We start from the raw sequence: 11791 nt of genomic DNA on the forward strand, positions 1-11791 counted from the left end.
AAGGAAAACCCAAAAGCTTTCTATAGGTATGTCAGGAATAAGCGAATGACTAGGGTAAGAGTAGGACCAGTCAAGGACAGGGATGGGACGTTGTGTGTGGAGTCTGAAGAGATAGGCGAGATACTAAATGAATATTTTTCGTCAGTATTCACTCAGGAAAAAGAGAATGTTGTGGAGGATAATGCTGAGACCCAGGCTATTAGAATAGATGGCATTGAGGTACGTAGGGAAGAGGTGTTGGCAATTCTGGACAGGCTGAAAATAGATAAGTCCCCGGGGCCTGATGGGATTTATCCTAGGATTCTCTGGGAAGCCAGGGAAGAGATTGCTGAGCCTTTGGCTTTGATTTTTATGTCATCATTGGCTACAGGAATAGTGCCAGAGGACTGGAGGATAGCAAATGTGGTTCCTTTGTTCAAGAAGGGGAGTAGAGACAACCCCGGCAACTATAGACCGGTGAGCCTCACGTCTGTTGTGGGTAAAGTCTTGGAGGGCATTGTAAGAGACAAGATTTATAATCATCTAGATAGTAATAATATGATTCGGGATAGTCAGCATGGCTTTGTGAAGGGTAGGTCATGCCTCACAAACCTTATCGAGTTCTTTGAGAAGATGACTGAGCAGGTAGACGAGGGTAGAGCAGTTGATGTGGTGTATATGGATTTCAGTAAATCGTTTGATAAGGTTCCCCACGGTAGGCTATTGCAGAAAATACGGAGGCTGGGGATTGAGGGTGATTTAGAGATGTGGATCAGAAATTGGCTAGCTGAAAGAAGACAGAGGGTGGTGGTTGATGGGAAATGTTCAGAATGGAGTTCTGTTTGTCATTTTTATCAATGACCTAGAGGAGGGCGCAGAAGGGTGGGTGAGTAAATTTGCAGATGACACTAAAGTCGGTGGTGTTGTCGACAGTGCGGAAGGATGTTGCAGGTTACAGAGGGACATAGATAAGCTGCAGAGCTGGGCTGAGAGGTGGCAAATGGAGTTTAATGTTGAGAAGTGTGAGGTAATTCACTTTGGAAGGAATAACAGGAATGCGGAATATTTGGCTAATGGTAAAGTTCTTGGAAGTGTGGATGAGCAGAGGGATCTCGGTGTCCATGTACATAGATCCCTGAAAGTTGCCACCCAGGTTGATAGGGTTGTGAAGAAGGCCTATGGAGTGTTGGCCTTTATTGGTAGAGGGATTGAGTTCCGGAGTCGGGAGGTCATGTTGCAGCTGTACAAAACTCTGGTACGGCCGCATTTGGAGTATTGCGTACAGTTCTGGTCACCTCATTATAGGAAGGACGTGGAAGCTTTGGAGCGGGTGCAGAGGAGATTTACCAGGATGTTGCCTGGTATGGAGGGAAAATCTTATGAGGAAAGGCTGATGGACTTGAGGTTGTTTTCGTTAGAGAGAAGAAGGTTAAGAGGAGACTTAATAGAGGCATACAAAATGATCAGGGGGTTAGATAGGGTGGACAGTGAGAGCCTTCTCCCGCGGATGGAAATGGCTAGCACGAGGGGACATAGCCTTAAACTGAGGGGTAATAGATATAGGACAGAGGTCAGAGGTAGGTTCTTTACGCAAAGAGTGGTGAGGCTGTGGAATGCCCTACCTGCAACAGTAGTGAACTCGCCAACATTGAGGGCATTTAAAAGTTTATTGGATAAGCATATGGATGATAATGGCATAGTGTAGGTTAGATGGCTTTTGTTTTTTGACTTCCCATGTCGGTGCAACATCGTGGGCCGAAGGGCCTGTACTGCGCTGTATCGTTCTATGTTCTATGTTCTATCCCCTCTATCCTAAAATGCTTCCCAAACTGGCTCAACACCTTCATCGTGGACTGTAAACTGGGCTCTCCGTGTATCTCCTTGGCGTCAGCGGCAACACCGCTATCACCATGCACCCAAGGCTGGACCCCATACAGGATTTTTCTTCCATCCTAATTTGTTCTGCCCCCCTCTCCCTCCCACCACCGCCTCATTCTCCTCCATGCTCGCCACTCAATAGTAATGCAACAAGTTTGCCAATCCCAACCCCTCTCTCTGCCTCTGCAACAGTATCCTCTTTACCCGTAGCACCTTTCCCGCCCACAGGAGCTCTGAAATAACTGTATCCAATTTCCAAAAAAAGGGCCTTTGGTATGAAAATCAGGTGTGTCTAGACTCAACTCGTTCACCGGGAACATCTCACTTTTCCCACGTTCAGCTTATAACCTGAGAAAGTCCCAAACCTCTCTCATCGGCCCATAATCCTCCCTATGCTCTCCAGCAGGTCCGACACACACACAGCAACAGGTCGTCTGCATATAGCAACACACGGTGCTCCCTGCTCCCCCTCCTAATTCCCTGCCACTCTGCCGACCTCCCTAAGGGCCATTGCCAAGAGCTCTGTTGCTAGCGCGAACAGTAGAAGCGACAGCAGGCACCCTTGCCTCGTTCCCCTGTGCAACCCAAAACTCTGTTAATTCATCTCATTGGCCCATACACTCGCCACCAGGGCCACATATAACGGTCACACCCATGCCACAAACTTCAGTCCGACCTCGAATAGGCACCGCCACTCCACCCGATCGAATGCCTTCCCCACATCCATGGACACCACCACCTCCAGCCCTCTCACCGAGGTCTTAATCACATTTAACAATCGCCTTTATATTACTGGAGAGTTGACTTCCGGTGGCGGCCATGATGTGAGTGGTCGCACACAGGGCAGCTCCTGCTTGAAGGCGTAGAAAAGAGCTCTTGTTACCCAAAATTGGGTGTAACTTAGACAGAAAAATGTAACTGAAGGTCGGAGGAGAAATTCCCCTCGTGAGTGGCATGTCTGCTGGTTACCACACCTGGCAGAAGAAGGTGGAGGCCTTGGCCAAGGAGTTGGAAGAGACCTGTGGCGCAGCAGCTAGTGGAAAGATGGTGGAGGGGGAAGGGTCAGTGCAAGTAGGAATTCCCCAGATGGAACAGTTCATGGCCTTCATCAAGGAAGAGTTCCACCAGCAGAGAAAGGAAATTCAGGCGGATCGTTCAAAGGCCATCAAAGGGGCTGTGGCACCCCTGAAGGGATTGATGTAGAGAGTGGAGAAACGCTTGGTGGCACGGGTCGCAGATCCGAGAGATTGAGGGGTGATGTCGGACCACAGCGATCGGGTGGTGGAATTGGAGGCGGGGGTGGGGCTCTTAGAAGACCTTTGCAAGATGTTGAAAACAAAGGTGAATAAAGAATAATGCAGCACAAGAACAGACCCTTCGGCCCTCCAAGCCTGTACCGGTCATGATACCAACCTTTGCCAAAAACCCTCACACTTGCTTGTGCCGTATCCCTCTATACCCATCCTATCTTGCATTTGTCAAGAAGCCTGATGAATGCCGTTAAAATGTTTGCTTCCACAACCTCCCCTGGCAACTCGTTGCAGGCACTCGCCACCCTCTGCGGAAAAACCCTCCATCTCCTGCACATCTCCTCTAACCTTTGCCCCATGGACCTTAAACCTATGCCCCCTGGTGACTGACCCCTCCACCCTGGGAAAGAGTGCCTGCCCATCCACTCTATCCATGTCCCTCATAATCTTATAGACCGTTATCAGGTCACCCCTCAATCTCCATCTTTTTAATGAAAACAGTCTGAGTCTATCGAGCCCCTCTGCATAGCTAACACCCTCCAGACAAGGCAACATGCTGGTAAACCTCTTCTGCACCCTCTCCAGAGCCTCCACAATCGTCTGGTAGTGTGACAATCCGAATTGTGTGCAATATTCCAAGTGTGGCCGTACCAAGGTTCTATATAACTGTAGCATGACTTGCTAGTTTTTATACTCTGTGCCCCATCCAATGAAGGCAAGCATTCCGTTTGCTTTCTTGACTACCTTGTCCACTTGTATTGCCATCTTCAAAGATCTGTGGACATGCATGCCCAGATCTCTCTGACTATCTATATCCCTAAGTGTTTTGCCATTTACGGTATATTTCCCCTCTGTTAGAGCTACCAAAATGCATTACCTCATATTTGTTCGGATTAAACTCCATTTGCCATTTCTCTGCCCAAGTCTCCAACCTGTCAATTTCCTGCTGTATCTTCTGACAATCCTCCACACTTTCTGCCATACCACTCGTCACAACCTTCCATTCAAGGAAAACACCCTTCTACTGCTACCCTTTGCCTCCTGTGACCGAGCCAGTTCTGTATCCATCTTACCACCTCACTTCTGATCCTGTGTGACTTCACTTTTTGCATCAGTCTGCCATGAGGCACCTTGTCAAAGACTTTACTGAAATCCATGTAAACAACATCCACCACCCTCCCTTCATCAATCATTTTTGTCACCTCCTCAAAAAAACTCGATCAGGTTAGTGAAACACGACCTCCACTTCACAAAACCGTGTTGTCTATCGCTTATGAGTCGATTTGTTTCCAAATGGGTATAAATCCTGTCCCTGAGAATTCTCTCCAATAATTTACCTACTACTGATGTGAGGCTCACCGGCCTATATTTTCCAGGATTACACCTGCTGCCTTTCTTAAACAGCAGTACCATATTAGCTATTCTCCAGTCCTCTGGGATCTCGCCTGTAGCCAATGAGGATACAAAGATGTCAGTCAAGGCCCGGACAATTTCCTCCCTTGCTTCCCTCAGTATTCTGGGGTAAATCCCATCTGGCCCAGGAGTCTTAACTACCTTAATATCTTTTAAAAGACCCAATACTTTCTTCTTTTTGATATTAACATGATCCAGACTGTCCACACACCCTACCCAAGAATCATCTTCCACAAAGTCCCTTTCTTTGGTGAGCACTGTTGCAAAGTACTCATTTAGTACCTTGCCCATTTCCTCTGACTCAACACATAGATTCCCCCTACTGTCCTTAAGTGGTCCAATCCTTTCCCTGGCCAGGTGGAGAACCATGGTTTCCTCTCTCGGCCTTCTCCTTTACCTCACTTCTGTTCAACCCTGCTACAAATAACCGACCCAACAAGAACTCTCCACCCACGAGGAAAAGAAACAAAACACACCCTGCATCCACTCTACCCGTATCTTCCGCACTCCAAAGTGCCGGCTCCTCTGTCTCCCAATAAAGTTCAGTTCTCCCCCAGTTTGTGCTATATAATTAAGTCATTGACTGCTTCTGGAGTTTCAAAGTAACATTCCCGGCTTTCAAAGGTCACCCACAGTTTTGCCGTGTAGAGCACTCCGAACCTGATCTGTCGATACTGCACCGCCTTGGCCCTGTTAAATCCGGTATGCCGTTTTACCAGTTCAGCTCCAATGTCCTGATATATTTGGACCTTGTTCCCCTCCCATTCACCGTTCCATTTTTCCCTGACCCACTGCAGGATCTCTTCTTTTTCCACAAACTTGTGGAGTCTTGCGATCACTGCCCGCGGCGGCTCCCCTGCTCTTGGCTTCTGCCTTAGAGACCTGTGCGTTCTATCCACCTCTGGGGCCTTGTCCAGGAACCCATCTGCCAACATTCTTGAGACGTACCTCGTGGCACTTGTGCCTTCCACTCCTTCAGGCAGGCCGAGGATGTGCAGGTTCTGCCTTCTCGACCTATTCTCTTACTCTTCCACCTTTGCTCTCAGCATCTTGCAAAGGCCTCCTAGGAGTCCCACCTTTGCCTCCAATACCACCACCCGATCGCTGTGGTCCAACATCACCCTCTCCATCACCCCGATCTGCGACCCCCTGAGCCTCCAAACACTTTTCGACTCTATCCAACGAGCCCTTCAGGGGTGCCACAGCCCCTGCGATGGCCTTCGATCAGTCCTCCTGCATCTCTTTCTTTTGTTGATGGAACTCTTCCTTGATGAAGGCCATCAACTGTTCCATCTGGGGCTTTTCAACTTGCACTGGCCCTTCCCCCTCCACCATCTTTCCAATAACTGCTGCGCCACAGCTCTCTTCCAACGTCTTTGCCAAATCTTTCACCTGCCGGGTTTGATAACCAACCACACTGTGTCATGCCACACTCGGGGGGTACTTCTCCTCCAACCTTCAGCTGTACTTTTCCGTCGCAATGTCTCCTTTTTTTGGGTAAAAAGAGCTTGGTTCTAAGCCTTTGAGCTGGAGCAGCCCTGTGTGCGACCACTCACACCATGGCCACCACTGGAAGTGTAACTTCTTAATTTTGAGTGTTTCGGAATGTTATTAGAATGTATTTCTTATCACCGCCTATCCTGTCAGTTTTGTGAAGGATCCAGATATTTCTGAATCTACCTTTGTTCATAATTTGTCTTGCTGCATATTTTGAAATAATTTGCAAATCCAGAAGTATTACTGTGTGCTGAGGGATTCAGTCATTTATCCTTTCTGTTGTCACTCTGTTCACATCACTATGACTGTAGCTGGAACTTTGAAATCTCTCAAATGTATGTAGTGTCATGATTTACATTAGGCATGTGCATGGAAAGAGAGTTAGGCATTTCTGCAACTTTTTGTCACCCCTGTATATGCAAAGAGAACAAGTCATTTCTAATTTTTACTGAACTATTAACGGTAGAATCTAACAGTCAGTCAGTCACATTTTCTTCTGACCTTCCGATTATTTGATCATTCTGCTTTGTGGGACTTTCCTGTTCACAAGTTGGCTGCTGTGTTTCTTGCACCAATGACCACACTCCAAAAGTCATTGGTTGTGAAGTGTTTTGAGACATCCTGAAGTTGTGAATGCCGCTACTCTGTTTACTCCCCAAGCTTATGTTATATCCTTGAAACATTACTAAGAATTGTATCCAGAGAATAGGGGCTCATTTTGTTGAGCTGCTCTCAAATGGTGTGAAGTATATTGTTGGGTTGGGAATATTCGAGAATATTTCATGTTACAAACATTTATGTATTCATAGATGAAGCATCTCTGATTACTTCCTTGTAGTACTCTCCACCTATATCCTACTTTCTGTATCACCTGGGGAAAAACTCTTACTTAAATAGAATTTTCAAATTTTCAGTGTATTTCCTTGGGTCCTCTGTTCACAATGACATTTTGGAGCTACCAATCTCATCTTTAATTTCCAATATCAAATAAAAACATTACTTTCTCTCTCAGCTGGGCCATTTCCCTGGTATGGCCCTCTGCTCCACTCCCTCAAGTCCAAGGGATGAAGACTTCAAGAGACATGGTGGATATCTAGTTTAACCATTCACTGCTAGACCTGACTGATCACCATAATAATCATCTTTATTGTCACAAGTAGGCTTACATTAACACTGCAATGAAGTTACTGTGAAAAGCCCTTATCGTGAAAGCTGTTCCAAAATCATCCTGGAATGCAAGGTTGACCCTCTGCTTCTTTCCTAAAGTACAAGCCGTGTTCTTAAAATCCTCTCCCCATCTTCTCCACTCTCCTCCCCCAATGTCTTTTCAGATTAGAGGAAGGTTTGTATGGAGTTCCCTGAGGGTCAGTATTGGGACTCTTGCTCTTTCTGATGTGTATTAAAGGCCTAGACTGTGGTGTTGGGGCATGATTTCAAACTTTGTAGATGATTAGCAGATTGGAAATGTTGTCAACTGTGATGAGGATAGCCTTGAACTTCAAAAGGACATAGACGAGGTGGTGGATTGGACAGACAAGTGGCAGATGAAGTTCAATGCAAAGAAGTGTGATGCAAATATGGAGAGACTGTATAAAATAAAGGGCGAAATGCTAAAGGAGGTGCAGGAACAAAGTGTATGTGTACATAGGTCATTGAAGGTGACAGGCCATGTTGAGAGGCAGTTAATAAAGCAATATCTTGGCCAGTTTAGCTCATTTGGCTGGACAGCTGGTTCATGATGCAGAGCGATGCCAGCAGCGCAGGTTCAATTCCTGGCTGAGGTTATTGATAAAGGCTCTGCCTTCTCAACCTTGGCCCTCGCTTGAGGTGTGGTGATCCTCAGGTTAAATCGGCACCAGTCAGCTCCCCCCTCAAAGGTGAAAGCAGCCTATGGTCATCTGGGACTATGGCAACTTTACCATAAGTATCTTGAGTTTTAGTAAAGGGGGCATTGTACAAGAGTAAGGAAGCCCTGTTGAACTTGTATAAGACACTAGTTGGGACTATCTGGATTACTGCGTCTAGTTCTGGTGCCTTACTTGAGGAAGAATGTGAAGGCACTGGAGAGAATTATAGAGGAGGTTCACAGGAATGATTTCCGGGCAAAAGAACTACAGCTATGAGGATAGATTGGAGAGGTTGGGACTGTTTTCCTTGGAGACCAAGATCCTGAGGGGTATGGGCAGGGTAAACAGTGAGAAACTGTTCCACTCCAGAGCATCAAGAACTAGAGGGCACAGATTCAAAAAAATTGGCAAAAGGAGTAGGAAATGTTCTTTTTTCACCCAGAGGGTGGTTGGAGACTGGAACGAACTTCCTGAGAGGGTGGTGGAGGGAGGTTCGATAGAGATATTCAAAAGGGAATTGGATTTTTAGCTAAAAAGAGAGAATGTAAAGTTTAAAGGAATGAGGCAGGGGAATGAGACTGGGTAGAATGCTCTTTCAGTGAGCCAGTGATGACACGGTGGTCTGAATGGCCTCCTTCTGAACTGTAAAGATTCTGTGATGACGAGTACATGGAGCATGTCGATTTCTGTGTCCCTAAGATTGAGATCATCTGATCAGTTGCTTCCATTACACCCCTCCTTTTCCCTAACCCTTCGGGTTGAACCTCCTCTAAGGGCCCCCCCCCCCCCCCCCCCCCCCCCCACCCTGACCTGAACTTTCTTTTTCCAATCTTACTTCCTCTCGTGCCCTCCGAGCTCATCTTGTCCATGAAACCCACCCCCTGCTTTCTCAACCTGATTACCACTAAACTACTGACCATCCAGCTTGCCTTCCTGGATGCCATATTAACTCACCTTGTTAATGATCCTCTCATTCTGTCCCTCTCTCTCCCTCTTTCAAGTCTGCTGCCATCACTACTCTCTTCAAAATAAATCCTGTGGCCCACCATCTTTGCAAACCCTGCCAGGCGTAGATGGAGCAGAATTTGTAAAGAGCATCCAGGAGAGTTTTTTAGAGCAGTATGTAAATAGTCCAACTTGGGATGGGGCCATACTGGACCTGGTATTGGGGAATGATCCCGGCCAGGTGGTTGTAGTTTCAGTCGGTGATTACTTTGGGAATAGCGATCACAATTCCGTAAGTTTTAGAATACTCATGGACAAAGACGAGAGTGGTCCGAAAGGAAATGTGCTAAATTGGGGAAAGGCCAATTATAACAACATTCGGCAGGAGCTAGGGAATGTGAATTGGGAGCAACTGTTTAAGGGTAAATCCACATTTGAAATGTGGGAGTCTTTTAAGGAAAGATTGATTAGAGTGCAGGACAGACATGTCCCTGTGAAAATGAGGGATAGAAATGGCAAGAGTAGGGAACCATGGATGACGGGTGGAATTGTGAGACTAGCTAAGATGAAAAAGGAAGCATACATAAGATCTAGGCGACTTAAATCTGATGAAGCTTTGGAGGAATATCGGGAAATTAGGACAAATCTCAAACATGCAATAAGAGGGCTAAAAGGTGTCATGAAATATCTTTGGCTAACAGGGCTAAGGAAAATCCCAAAGCCTTTTATTCGTATATAAGGAGCAAGAGGGTAACTAGAGAAAGGATTGGCCCACTCAAAGACAAAAGAGGGAATTTATGCGTGGAGTCAGAGGAAATGGGTGAGATTCTTAATGAGTACTTTGCATCGGTATTCACCAAGGAGAGGGACATGACGGATGTTAAGGATAGGGATGGATGTTTAAATACTCTAGGTCAAGTCGGCATAAGGAAGGGGGAAGTTTTGGGTATTCTAAAAGGCATTAAGGTGGACAAGTCCTCTGGTCCAGATGGAATCTATCCCAGGTTACTGAGGGAAGCGAGGGACGAAATAACGGGGGCCTTAACAGATATCTTTGCAACATCCTTGAGCACAGGTGAGGTCCCGGAGGACTGGAGAATTGCTAATGTTGTCCCTTTGTTTAAGAAGGGTAGCAGGGATAATCCAGGGAATTATAGAGACCTGCGAGCTTGACGTCAGTGGTAGGCAAACTGTTGGAGAAGATACTGAGGGATAGGATCTATTCACATTTGGAAGAAAATAGACTTATCAGTGATAGCATGGTTTTGTGCAGGGAAAGTCATGTCTTCTAAACCTAATAGAATTCTTTGAGGAAGTGATAAAGATAATTGATGAGGGAAGGGCTGTAGATGTCATATACATGGACTTCAGTAAGGCGCTTGATAAAGTTTTCCATGGCAGGTTGATGGAAAAAGTGAAGTCGCATGGGGTTCAGGGTGTACTAGCTAGATGGATAAAGAACTGGCTGGGCAACAGGAGACAGAGAGCAGTGGTGGAAGGGAGTGTCTCAAAATGCTACCAGAGTTGCTCTTATCGAGGTCACAAATGACGTCCTATGTGACTTTGACAAAGGCAAACTATCCCTCCCTTTTCCTCCTGTCTGTAGCCTTCACAAAACCACTACAGTGCAGGAGGAAGCCATTTGGTTCATCGAGTCTGCACTGATCCCCTGAAAGAGCATCCTAACCAGGCTCCTGTCCTATCCCTGCAACCCCATAACCCCACCTAACCCCCACATCCCTGGGCACCAAGGGGCAATTTAGCATGACCAATCCAGCTAACCTGCACATCTTTGGATGGTGGGCGGAAACTGGAGCACCCAGTGGAAATCCACGCAGACACTAGGAGAAAGTGCAAGCTCCACACAGACAGTCACCCAAGGCTGGAAATGAATCCTGTTCCCTGGTGCTCTGAAGCAGCAGTGCTAACCACTGTGCCACCACAGTTCATCACCTCATCCTCTCCTAACATTTTTCCACAGCTGATGGGACTTCACCTGACGAATTCCATTCTTATTTATCTGATAGTAGGCAGAGTAATCAACAATGGCTTCTCTTCACATTCCCACATAGCTTTTTCTGGGAAGCCATCCCCTGTTTCTCATCCAAATGCTGTGCCTCAGTAACGTCATTCATGTCAGTTTCCACATTTAAGTTGACAACAGCCAGCTCCATTTCAGCATTGCTGCTCTTGACTCTTCTACACTCCATACATTCTCAAACTGCTTATCTAGTATCCAGCACTAGATGGGCAGAAATTTCCTCCAATTAAATATTGGGAAGACTGAAGCTAACGTGACCGATTTCCCCCTCTCTCCCCTAACAAGGGTCAGCGGGTGAACCAGACTGTTTGCAATCTCAGTGTCATATTTGACCACGAGGTGGCCTCTCTATCCTATATCCATGCCATTACTAAGACTGCATATTTTCACCTTTGCAACACTGTTTGCGTCTGCCCAGCCTCCGCTCATCCACAGCTGAAACCCTTGTCTATGCCTTTGTTACCACAAAATCTGACTATCCTAGTGCATTCTTTTTTTTAACAATATTTTTATTCTCCTTTTTCACATTTTCATCCTAGTGCATTCTTGGCTGGCCCCCCACATTCTGTCCTCCTCCGCCCTAACACATCATAAATACCATTTACCCATCAGCCGAATGCTCAGTGGCACAAGCTCCTGGCTAAACAACGCTTCCATTTCAGAATTCTCATCCTTGTTTCACATGGCTCTTGCCTGACCCTGCCCATCGAAATTTCCTGCAACCTTCCAAGATTTCTTCCAGCCGCTTGAGCATCCTACATTTAATCGCTTCACCTTTGGTGGCTGTACCTTCAGTTGCCTCGGACCCAAGCTCTGGAATTCCCTCCCTATACCTCGCCACCTCTCTACCTTATTTTCCTCCACTCACTACTTAAAACCTACCTCTTTGACCAAGCTTCTGGTCATCTGCCCATATATCTCCTTTATATGACTCGGGTGCC

Source organism: Scyliorhinus torazame, unplaced genomic scaffold (assembly GCF_047496885.1).
Source record: "Scyliorhinus torazame isolate Kashiwa2021f unplaced genomic scaffold, sScyTor2.1 scaffold_1634, whole genome shotgun sequence".
NCBI lineage: Eukaryota > Metazoa > Chordata > Chondrichthyes > Carcharhiniformes > Scyliorhinidae > Scyliorhinus > Scyliorhinus torazame.